The sequence below is a fragment of the Bubalus kerabau genome, chromosome 17 (genome assembly GCF_029407905.1).
Source record: "Bubalus kerabau isolate K-KA32 ecotype Philippines breed swamp buffalo chromosome 17, PCC_UOA_SB_1v2, whole genome shotgun sequence".
Classification (NCBI taxonomy): domain Eukaryota; kingdom Metazoa; phylum Chordata; class Mammalia; order Artiodactyla; family Bovidae; genus Bubalus; species Bubalus kerabau.
In genome coordinates this window covers 45,756,610-45,768,571 of record NC_073640.1, presented here as the reverse complement: position 1 = coordinate 45,768,571, position 11,962 = coordinate 45,756,610, and the positions used below count along the sequence as shown (strand labels likewise).

At 47.9% G+C, this 11,962-nt stretch overlaps 1 long non-coding RNA gene across 3 annotated transcripts; it reads left to right on the top strand.

Moving 5' to 3' along the window:
- Positions 1 to 482: 482 nt before the first annotated feature.
- Positions 483 to 10,797, top strand: LOC129631489 (uncharacterized). 3 transcript variants are annotated; one of them, XR_008704048.1, is made up of 5 exons: positions 483 to 721; positions 4,112 to 4,249; positions 9,826 to 10,042; positions 10,218 to 10,342; positions 10,424 to 10,797. It is a non-coding gene; the product is annotated as an uncharacterized LOC129631489 (long non-coding RNA). The 3 variants fall into 3 exon arrangements; XR_008704046.1 differs by having other exon boundaries at positions 10,218 to 10,797; XR_008704047.1 differs by lacking the exon at positions 4,112 to 4,249 and having other exon boundaries at positions 10,218 to 10,797.
- The last annotated feature ends 1,165 nt before the right edge of the window (positions 10,798 to 11,962 follow it).

Genomic DNA, 11,962 nt, shown 5'->3' with positions numbered 1-11,962 from the left:
AGGGCTCTCTGTTTTCCATGCAAGCGTTTATTTCAGTCAAAATACTTCATGTTTTTCTGCACTCCGACACTTCGCCAAAAAGGAGTTGCGAGAGAATATAGCAACTCAAAAAGCCATCATCTCATTTTTAAAGGAATGATTTCCCTGCTTTGTCTCCTTGGGGCTAGTCAGTAGGCAGGTGTGGCCTTGAGCTCCCACGTGGCTGCAGGCATGTCTGGGGGCTGGAGCGTGCCGGGAGGGGCTCCAAGAGTGGGTGGGGTCAGTACCACCTCCCTCCACTACACCCCCCACTGGACTTGCCATCACTGCCCTGTTACATCTGAGCTTTTCTTCACCCTGGATTGAGGACAGGGCCGGGTGCTCCTTCCTGACCCCCCCTCCCCGCCCCCTTTGCCTCGCGCACACCTCATCGTGGAAGGCTGGGAGGGCCGCCTTCATCACCCGCATGATGAAACTTTTGAATATTCGGATGTGGGCTCCTGGCTGGAGGTGTCATGTCTTTCCCTCTGTTGTTGGTCCGGAGACAACACGGACTCCCTGGTTTACCTGTGTAGTCCCAGGGCGTCTCAGGTGCCAGGAGCCGCTGCGGTGATCGCCTCGTCTCCTGTCAGATGTGGTTGGAGAGAGACGAGGACAGCATGACCACTGGGCACCGCACACTACAGAGGTCAGCTTGCAAGGACAGCGGGACGGCGGTGATGTGGCCGTGACTAGTTGTCAAGTGAGTGGAGAAAAAATTGGGAAGCGGGGGGTCGTGGCAGGCAGGGTGATGGAGGGGGTGGGGGTGGGGGACCAGGAAGAGAAAAGTCCTGTCATCCCTGATGAAATATTCAGTGTTGTCGGTGATGTTCCTTAGGCTGTTTTCCCCCAAGGGGGCGGATTTCTAGATCATTCTTCAGTCCCCTTGCCGGCGCTTGGAGCACTTTGTTTAATAGATTGGTGGTGCTCATCAGAGACGTCTGTTACGCGTTACCAGCAGTTTAATGTTGGGGGCAGGGGACGTTGCAAGGACCAAGAGGATTTTACCGTGTATCAGCATCACACACATGTATGCACGTGTACAAGCCGGTCCCCGCAGCCGGACACACGTGGTCCCGGCCCCAAATGACTTCCGCCTCCAGCACACCACCTTTTTAAGCCTATAGAACTCCGAAACTGCTGTATAGTAACAAGTTTGTGAGATTTTGGAAAGGAAACCACAGTAATGATGCCAGTTCTTAGGATCATAAATAATCATAATTAACAGGACTGCTGTATATTTATGTTGGTTTGTTTTCAGACACTTTTCATTTTATTTTGAATTTTTTCATATTGTGTTGACTTGAAACACTTCTGTCTAGAGCGTGGCGTGCTCCACACAACACTAAAGAGTGGCATACTTTATTTGTCCTCAGGAACAGACCACAATAACGTGGTAGCTTCTATCTGCTGGCAGGTTCACAGGATGGCGATATTAGTCTCGTGGAAACTGCTGCGTATTAAAAGCCAACGGTTTCAAGTTTCCTTTTGGACCAATAACGTTTTTTCCTGACTTTCCCTGTGTATCTATAGAGTGCTGCCACAGGAAGGCACATGTACATATTTTTCCGTTTAAATTCCTGATAAGCTTGGGTAGGATAACTTGACTATGAATAATTGCTGTGTGTCTGAAAATGTACGGTGACTCATGGTTAGAAGCCTGGGAAGGAGAACAATAGCTCTCATTCTGACATTGAACAAGAGGCTGTGGTCTGGGTCCTTAGTGATCAATAATCTATAACCCATACATTGATTCTGGGGGGAAGGGGAGCACTCAGAAAACATAATGTTGTATGAAAGTGCTAAAGTGCTCCTAGGGTTAGGAATGAGACCTCACTTCCATCCATTAATCTGATACGAGGAGACACATCCATTGTAAATTTCCAGTTGTGAACTGATGGCTGGGTCTCTCCCCCTCGAAATTCCTGCCTCTGCACCTCCAAGGAGGGATTTGCACCTCAACACTCCATCTGTGACAGTCACCCCCTTGATACCCCAGCTCAGAGGGAAAAAAAGGGCTCTGGCCAGGAAACTGAGGACAGTTTCAGAAAGGGGAGATCTTTCCAGCTGGAAGCAATGAAACAAAAGTTTGTTTTTCCTTCATGCTTGCGTTGGCTTTCCCTGGGTTGTGATTTTCAACTTTTAATATGTGCATACTGGTGAAGCATTGTCCCTACTTAAATTATTTGCCTCCCTGTATGGCAGTTTTGTTGGGAAATGAGCTATTCGTGGAGTTTTTAGCATCACTGAGGGTTTAAATTTAAGCCTTAAGCCAGGTCTACACAAACAAAGACCACAGATGATTATGATTATGGTTTTAAGATCTCCTTTCCTGTGATTATCCGGATATTCCATCCAGAAACAATAGCAATTTTATTTTTCTTTAATTTTTAAATTTCATGTCCTGTGGCCAGTGGGGGCCCTAATCATGGCCTCAGTAGATGTTGGGGTGCCTTACTCTATAATTCATCAATTCCAGGTAGCTGGGCATAGATCCCAAAGTGTACTGATAGTGGAGGACCCAGAGGGGAGCCCTCTGAGGTTGGGGGCAGCGGGGGGAGGAACCAAAGGACAGGAGGGGTGGGGGATGACCTTGAGAGTTACTGAAGATGAGGAAAGACGGGGAGACACCCAAGGACCTGGGTGAGAGGGAAAGGCTGAGACCTAGTCTCCTGCCTCCCTCAGCTCTATCACGAGTACTGGTCTAGCACCCCCTGGAGGTCTGGAGCGGTAGCACCAGGTAGTTACTATGGAAATAGAGGGGCGGGGCGTTGAAGAGGGCTGAAGAGGGTAGAGCATGGCAGTGTGGGGTGGTGTCCACAGTAGGTGGATGAAGCAATCTGTGTTTCAGAAGCTCCCTTTGAAGACTCCCAGGAATAAAGGAGGCGCTTGGCAGAGGGCAGAAGGAGAGGGCCAGGATCCAGAGTCAAGGCGGTGGGGACTACAGGTCTCGTAGTTTGGGTATTTACAACCAACATGTGTATACATGTTAATCCCAAACTCTCAATCTATCCCTTCCCACCCCCAACCATGGTAACCATAAGTTTGTTCTCTAAGTCTGTGAGTCTGTTATATTTAAGATAGATCACTAACAACAACCTACTGTATAGCACAGGGAACTTCTGCTCAATATTCTGTAATAATCTAACTTGGAAAAGGATTTGAAAAAGAATAGATATGGATATATGTATGTGTATAACTTAATCACTTTGCTGTACACTTGAGACTAACACAATGTTTTTAATCAACTATACTCCAATATAAAAATAAAATAAAATGACAAAAAAGTCAATCTTACCCCTTTTCAGCCTCCTGGATGCTAGGGACACGTGGACAGACCAGTTTCCCAGGAAGGTCAGTGGCTGGAACAGCCTGTCATACTCCTCTCTCCATCCTACCCCCCGCAGGCCTGGGTTCCACATCCCCAGGGCAGTACCAGAATGCACTTTCACTTTTCATGAGAGGATGGGAAGACCATTGCTTTCCGTTGCGTCACTGAGTTCTTGAATCACGTTGGGTCCCATGCCTGGGATGTTCAGTTTGGCTGAGAAAATGCTTATCATTAATGTTGGTATTCCGATGAACAGGCAAAACTGGGCATTTTTTCTTATTGCTCATTATGTACTAAGCACTTTATATGGCCCATCTCATCCTTTTAATGATTCGCTAAAGTGGGTATATGCTTTTCATACCCATTTTACAGAGGAAACAAGTGAGGCGTAGAAAGAGATGAAATATCTTTCTCAAACTCACTCAGCCAAATGGAGCAGAGGTTTGAACTCAAGCGATTAAATTTGAGACCCTGTACTCTTGTCCTCTTTATATCCTAACAGACACCCTATCCTCAGGTATTTTCACATGGACTTCACTCATTGAGGGGTGGAGATGGGGGGATAAGGAACACAGGACTAGGCGCCAAGGAAGCCTGAATTCATTCATCCCTGACTTGCTCTGTGTCTGTGGTCTTGAGCAAGTCACATCTGCTCTTTGCCTCTCAATTTCCTTATCTGCCAAACAGAAGCTGGGATCGGATTGACCCTCTGAGATCCACCCAGTTACTACATCATGATATTCTCCTATGATGAAATTCCAGGATATGACCGGGGCGTTTACTGAGGACTTCCAGGACAAAAACAAGCATTCGGGTGCACCCTGGTTGCTTATGGTGCTGTAAAACCTGCTCCAGATGTCATATTTCTCCTCTGACAGTGAAATGTCAGAGACCAAACAGGTACGCACACTGCAAAACGGCGCCAGATGTCCTATTTCTCCATTGACACTGCAGTGTCAGAGACTAAGCAGGTACAGGGTGCTGGCTGTGGCCAGTGACTAACCCGTGGGCAAGCTCCCTCCCTCGCCTGCAGCTCTCCTGGCTCCCCCTCCTGCAGCCCCTGCCAGCCTCTGACAGTGTGTGTGTGTGTGCGTGTGAGTGTGTGTGCATGAGAGTGTGTGAGTGAAGGGGATGGGGCCTGCTGCTTAATGAGCCCTGGGAGGGATCCTTGCATTAGGAGAGCCCTTTGAAGGTGAAGAACCTTTCTTGATTCTATGCTAAATTTTGCCTTCTTGGGTATTGAACTTTCTTAAGGCAGAGTCGATTCATCAGTACCCCGATTAGAACTACATGTCCCTTTCAACTCAGCATCAAGGAGGGTCTTTGTTAGTTGAGGGGAGCTGAATTCTGAGGCATTTAAAAAAATCCTTTGCAGCGAAGTACCATGGCTTTTATACCTGGGTTTGAATGGAGATTTGGATTGTGCATAAGCCTCTGTGCTGGTTATGACCCCTACCCCATCCATTTCCAGCCTTCTCTACCCTTCCCTCTGCCCCTGGAGGTTGGTCATGTGGGTGGTCCTTGCTGGCTGGTTCCAACTGGACTTGGCCATTGTGAGCCACAGAGGAAACCCTAGGCAGGGGGAGAATGAGGTGGGCAAGCTGTCTCAGTCGCCTGGCTTTGGGGAGCCCCCAACTTAAGCTCTTGTTAGAGGGTCCTTCCTCTGAAGTTCCAGTGCGTACTGGGCTCTGGGAACACTCTGGTCCCTCTGGGGAACCTGCTGTTCCTACTTTCCTCCCTTAACTGAGCCCACACTCTTCTCCAGGGCCCCATCTGTGGTGACGGGTTTCCTGCTGCTTGCTCCCTGCTTCCTGCAGCTTCTTACCTCGTAGGGCACCTGTTGATGCTCCTAATACTACCACGAGGTGGGCAGGCCAGGTAAGGGTGTTCCCAGTTCATTGAGGACACGGAAAACCAGGGAGATGCTATAGCCAGAGTCATAGAACAGCTTCGTGCACAAGCTGGGACTCAAATCAGAGTCTCCTGATTCCAACTATGGTATCGGCTCCACACTTCTTCTCACCATATTCTTAAGAACTTTCGAGTGGTCATAAAATATTCTTAAATATTCTATCTTAGATATTTAGCTTGGAAAATAGGAGCAGAATAGGCATATAATTCACAAAATTTTCAATTGCGTCCCATGCCAAAGGTGATAGCTTTCATTCAATCTGAAAGGAGAATCTATAAAATTTAAAGAATATTAGTGATATTGAGACACATACATAGGAAGATGGTTATTATTTCCTCTGCTGACCAACAGGAGAACAGAAAGTAAATAATAAGTGAAAGACAAGTGGAATGTGTATTTACATGTTATGATACATAACAGAGGTACAATGAGTGGGGCAAATGCATTTTTAATTTGAGCATATTTATTACTTGTGAATGTGAAGGCTGATGGTGGTGTCTTGACCCTGCCATTGCAGGGGTGGTTCTCGGCGAAGCTCACACCCCTGTGCTGTTTCCAGCATGGCAGCTGCTTCTCTACCATAGCGGGCACTGCGATGGGTTTCTGGAAGGAGACTTGAAGGACTAAGGGGAGATTGGCTGTCTTCCCATGTTGCCTTGTCCCCAGTGGCCCACCCAGGTCCATGCATAATTGCCATTTCCACTGCACCCCCATACCCCTGCTCCGTGACTTCTCTGGCATCTGAGGCCATAATTCAATTCCTCCTCATTGGACATCAGAGGGGACAGCCCACCAGGAGATGGCTGTAAGGTGTGGCAAATCTGTCCACTGAGGTTTTCAATCACTGGCCTGAAGCCGGTGCCGCTGGAGTCCTGGGCTGTGGGTCAGTCCTCTATTATTGGAATGGCAGTGAATTCTAATTATAGGTTTAACTTGCATCCAAAGGCAGTTCCAAACTTTAGCCAGAGCTCACAGTTCCTCTTATCAGCCAGCGCAGACACCTGACTCTTGGGGAGTGCCATCGTGGCAGGACTCGGTGAGGAAGTGGTGGAGGAGGACAAGGTGAGTTATGCCCTTGGTGGAAGTTTTCCTCCATCTCTAGAGGCTTCTGCTCTGAATTGCAGTGGGTTGTCCCTCCTTTTACACTTCCCTGGTAGCTGAGATGGACCTGAGGGCTTCCAAGCTCTAGTCAATGGTTTTCACCACACAACAGAACCACGAGGTGGGCAGTGCCCATGGGGCAGGCCTGGCCAGTTAGGTTAGAGTATCTGGGGTAAGATCTAGCTGACTCCACTCAGTAGCCAAGGTTAAGAATCACTTGCTTTAAGTTGTGAGTGCTTGCGTGCTCTCTCCTTTCCAGGATGAGTTTTACTAGGGCCTGGTATGGAGCAGGGAGGGAGATCATTAACCAGAGGTAGCCGCTGCAGAGTGGCCTTTGTTAGCTAGCAATCTATCACAGCTTGAGTTTGATTCTCAACTCACAATCCAGAAATTGGAGTTTATTCAGATTCTGTAAGTGGATCTGTCTTAGGTATAGACTCACGTTAGTCAAAATTGTGAGACTGATGCATAAACCCAGAAGTTCAATGTGTTACTTAACAGTGAGAAAGATAATAGTCTGAAAACTGGGCTTCCTGCATTAACATAAGCTGGCATTTCTTGGAGCCAAGATATTTTCTTGCAACAGTGTTTTCCATCTTCCCCAGTAGGCAGGTAGTTCCATTAGTAAGAGGAATGGGCCAGCCCACTTTTCTCAAATGATAGATCCATTCAGGCAGGGTCTCTCCTAAATAACTTAATTTTTACTTTTTTGGCTCCGATTTCCTACAAGCCTGATAAACTAAACTTTGCTCGGGGAGAACCAGTGGTACCCGTTTCCTTGGCCTTCCTGGATGCCAGGAGACCTGACACCCCATAGATACTTCTTTGCAGAGGAAAGAGTTGGGAAGGTGAAGTGAGAAGAGGATAGTTTCTTGGTTTCTCTGGCTATTTTTCCAGGCAGTGCTTGCTCTCAGTGTGGGAGACCACACTTGAAGCTGAAGGCAGCAAGGAAGCTGCAAGGTGAATGGGGCCTTGGGAGGTCATGGAGAGTGGAGTCACAAGAAAGCTGGAGCTCAGAAGCAGCAGAAACCAGGAGGCAAAGGAAGCACATGGATACTCAGAACAATGAAGAAGAGAGAGGGCGTCTTCTGAGGATGGAGATGATGCACAGAGTGGCGGGTGGAGTTTGTTCAATGACAGACATGACACGGTCACACCAGAGCATGCGTCTCTGGGACAAGGGGGCCAGGCCACTTTGCAGGCTTCAGCTGGGGTCTTTCCTTACAGAGAGGGTGCTCCTTCCCCAGAGCGTGTATTCTCCTCTCCTGGGTTCTGCAGAAACTGTCAGTGTTTTCAGCACTGGACCTAGGCATGTGGGGACCAGGCCAGGCCAGGCGTGTCTGGTTTGCCCAGGTCCAGACTGCTTCCTGGAGGATTTCTGTTTGAGATGCCCACAGCTGCCCACAGAGTTGTGCTGTGTGAATGGGGTATGTTGGCTGGTTTAGAAAACAAATGGGAAAAACTACTTTTTTGCATTGTCTACACCAATCGTATTCCATAATAGCTATTACTAGGAGAACAAATGAAAAATGCCTTTCTTTCACACTGCCATCTCTCACGGTGATCTGCATCTTGAGCTGATTTGCAAATGTGCGGTTCTAAGTGGCGCGTGGTCGGAAGCAGTTAGCTCCTAATGGTATGCTGCCTCGTGGGCAGCAGCCGAACCTATTAATGAACTAATCCCAGACTCTCCAGTGGATGCCGTCTGGGCTCCTCTGTGCTGCACTTTGCATTTCAGCTAAAATCAACAACGTTAAAAAAGAAGATTTTAAATGGATTAGGCTACTTATCTCTGGAATCAGTGTGAGCAACTCTGGATGAGGGGCAGGAGTGTAACAAGGTTTCTGAATTTGGGGAAGAGGATGAAAACTGCTGGCTGTGAGCCAGGCATCCTGCCCCCATCACCTATCAGCTGTGGCATCAAGGGCTGTGACTCTGGAGCTGGATCTCCAGGTCCTATCCCCCACTAGCGGTGTGACCTTAGACAAATGACTTAAATCTCTCTGTGCCTCAGTTTCCTCATCTGTGAAATGGGTTAGTGATAAAACTTACGTATGAGAGCTACTCTGAGGGAGAAAGAGTTATTATTTTTTAAAAGGGCTTAGCGGTGCCTGGCCCATAGAACATGCTATATAGAAGGGTGTGTTAGTTCATTTATTTCACAAGTATTTATTAAATATCTGTCATGCACCAGGCAAAATTCCTTGTGCTTGGCATTTAGCTTGAGCAAGATAAGTTCTTGCCTGCATGGAGTTTACATTCTAGTAGTTGGGAAGGAGTTCCGGATGGTGGTAGGTGCTAGGAAGGCACCGTTAGCTTGAGCAGACTTGTCACAGAGCAGGGCGCATTTGAGAGGAAACCTGGGTGATGAGAAAGCATCAGTTTGCCCAAGCTCCCCCGAGCCTTCCCGGGTGGCTGGTGTGAGGGACAAGCATGGGGGGCCCAGAAGCCATAGTGAGGTGCGTGTGGGATGGATCTCTGTCATCTCCCTTTCATGTCCATCTTAGAGTAGAAACATCCTCTGCAAACACACACTTTAGAGATAAACATAGGTCTCACTAGGGCTTCCCTGGTGGCTCAGATGGTAAAGAATCTGCCTGCAATGCAAGAGACCCAGGTTCAGTCCCTGGATCAGGAAGATCTCCTGCAGAAGGGAATGGCTACCCACTGCAGTATTCTTGCTGGGAGTATTCCATGGACAGAGGAACCTGGCGGGCTACAGTCCATGGGGTCACAAAGAGTCAAACACGACTGAGTGACACAGTCAGACCTATACACACATACAGGTCTGACTGTGTCTCAGGGATAGGGAACAACCTGGGAAAACTGCCTTTTCAGATTGTTGTGGGCATTTACTGAGCAACATTTCAGGAGCTGACCTGCCAAATGCTTGGTTTCTGGGTTCCACTTCAATGTCCATTCCCTTGGAGGGGACCCACCAGAGAAACTTCTCTTAGCCCTCAGCTGCAGAAGAGCCTTTTCAGTTATCTGGACAGAGTTCTTCACGCCTCTTGTTTCCCTGTTTGCTCTGCCTCCGGGGAAGCTGTTTTTCATGTCCCTCTTGGCACCGCATGTTCACCTGACTCTGTATTAAGCTTATTTCTGGCTCTATACTAATGTTTCTGCTCTTGCCTTACCCAGGTCCCTTCATCTCTGTACTTCATCCTTTTGTCTGATGGGGATCCTTTTGAGAAGCAGTGGGGAGGGAGTCAAGGGAGCAAAGTCTAGTTGAGGCCTAGCTGAGGATGTGGTCAGGACTAAATGCTCCTGACTTGAAGGGACAGCAGGTGGGGCTGCTCATCCTCCAGGGAAACCACCTGGAGTGGGGCAATGACAAGGGGCTTCCGCCTGTGCTGACCCTGCCAAGGTGGCAAGCCTTGGCAATGAGTATTGGGGCCCCTGACTGGTGCCTCTCAGAGCTGGAATATCTTGCGGTGTTTAATGAGTTTTTATATATTTGTAGATAACACACTTCAAAAATATAGTACGGCCCCCAAAGCCAGCCAACCACCTCGTCTGGTATTCGACAGAAGAAGGAATAACTGACCAAAATGGAGGAAGGTGAATATGCTGCACTTAGCAGGAGAAGGATGTTGGTATCCGATGCTATCCTGTCTTAAGGGTCTTCCGAGGCCCACGCAGATGGCCCTATATGTGCTGACTTGGGAGCCTCACTCCATGTAAGTTCTGATTCCACTGCCTGTGTAGACAGCAGGGAGGGTGGCAGGAAGACGGAAGGAACTCCTGAGTGTGACATAGTCCTCAGGAATTTATTTCCCATCCACAGAGTTGCCCCTGGTGCTCCCCTGGGAGAACAGTGGCTGACACCTGCCAATCTGGCTCTGACCCCCACAGGTTTCCTCAGCAGAGAGAGGGCATCTCAGGCTACCTTCTCAAGCCAGTTTGAGTCAACAGGGCATCACAGGTCACCTGTCGGAAGAGAGCTGGAGGCTGGGATCCGGCTGGAAGTTGTGAATCTGGTATGGCTCCTTCTTACAGAGGATTTGTGTTGGTGAAGATTGGGAGTTATTCTGTTCTTTCGCTATGGGTCATTTCAGCAGCACCCCTCGTGATGCCCTTACTTGGACTCACCAGATGTCGTTGTAGAAATGGCTCATAGTGGAACCCTCCCATTACTGGAGGTACACTCTTTCTTCCCAAATGAAGGAGAAGTCACCCCTTTGGGTCTTGAAGCCGGTGGATGCAGCTGAGACCTGGATGCTAAGGAAGTATCCAGATGAAGTTTGAATGTCTGAAGATGAGTCCATCAGCCTTAATTTGCACTGCATCACATTTGCAAGTTGCAAAATGGAATTTGCAATTGCTTTTCGGCAATGTTCAAATTAGCACTTCTTAGCATATTAATGAACTACTTTTTTTTCTTTTTTCATTATGTGACCAATTTTAATGTAAATAGCAGTCTCCATGCAAAGATTAGGTCAGTGTTTCATGAGAATAAAGTTCCAAAGCTTCTTATGGAGTCTGAGAATCCTTTGGAGAGGGGATGGCTTCAGCCCAAAGCAAAGTCCAGAATGTGTGGATTTTTCAGACCCCTGGCCTGGCAGGCTAAGGTCCTGGGTCTGGGATGAGATCTCTGGCTACTGGCTCAAGAGATTGGACAACCACAAAGGAGGCTGCAGGCCCCTTGCCTGACAAAGCTGCTGACTCAGCCAGGCGGGCAGGAGTGTCTGTTTATTTCCCATCTGAAAAGGAGATCAAAGTGTAGGCCACACACATCACATCATGGTCACACTAACAAAGGGAGCAACTTTCTTCAAAATGGGTCAAAGTCAGCTATAAAGCGGTGTTATGTGAGTTCCTTTTTCTAAGATATTTTCCTGTGCTGACGCTCCTCTGGTATATGCTTCAAGTAGCTTAAAAACATCATTACCCAAGCAGTTTTTGGAGGCATGTCAGGAAAAATTGGAAGGACCCCTCCCCATAAGGACCTTGCAGATCCTGGCCATGAGCAGGTCGGTGAGGGAACCTGATGCACAGAGAAGAAAACAGTAAATGGGGCTTTTAAATGTGTCCGGAGACTACAGAGCCATGCACCATTTGTCCTGCAGAGCTGCTGAAATGAGAAACCTTGTATGGCCTCCCAGAGACCTGGAGTCAGATGAAAACCCAGAGTCCGAGAAGTCGGCCTGGGTGGTCTTCAGCTAGCCACCCTGCTGGCTGAGGACCATGGCCTGAGGCCTCTGGAAGGGATGGTGACCTTCTGCATCAGAGTGAGACAGCCACACCAGGCTTTCCAAGAGAAGGATGGACCCCAAGTTTTCTAAATGGCAGTGCTTTCTTGGTTCATTATTCAAAATGAACTGATTATTCATCCCCAGCTTGAATTACCAGCTAAATAGTATTTTCCTGCTGAGTATACATTTGTAATGCTATCCATTTCATCCCGTGTGATGACATTATGTTCTAGGACCTTCGGCTACCTGTTCCTTACTATCTATAGATGGGTGCGTGGGTGTGCTGATTGCATTTTAAAAACAAGAGTTTGTATATCTGATGGATCTGGAAATAATCAGTAACTAAGGTAGCAGAGTGGGAAAAAAAAAAAAAAAAACAACAACCTAGCTCTTGATGAGTAATTT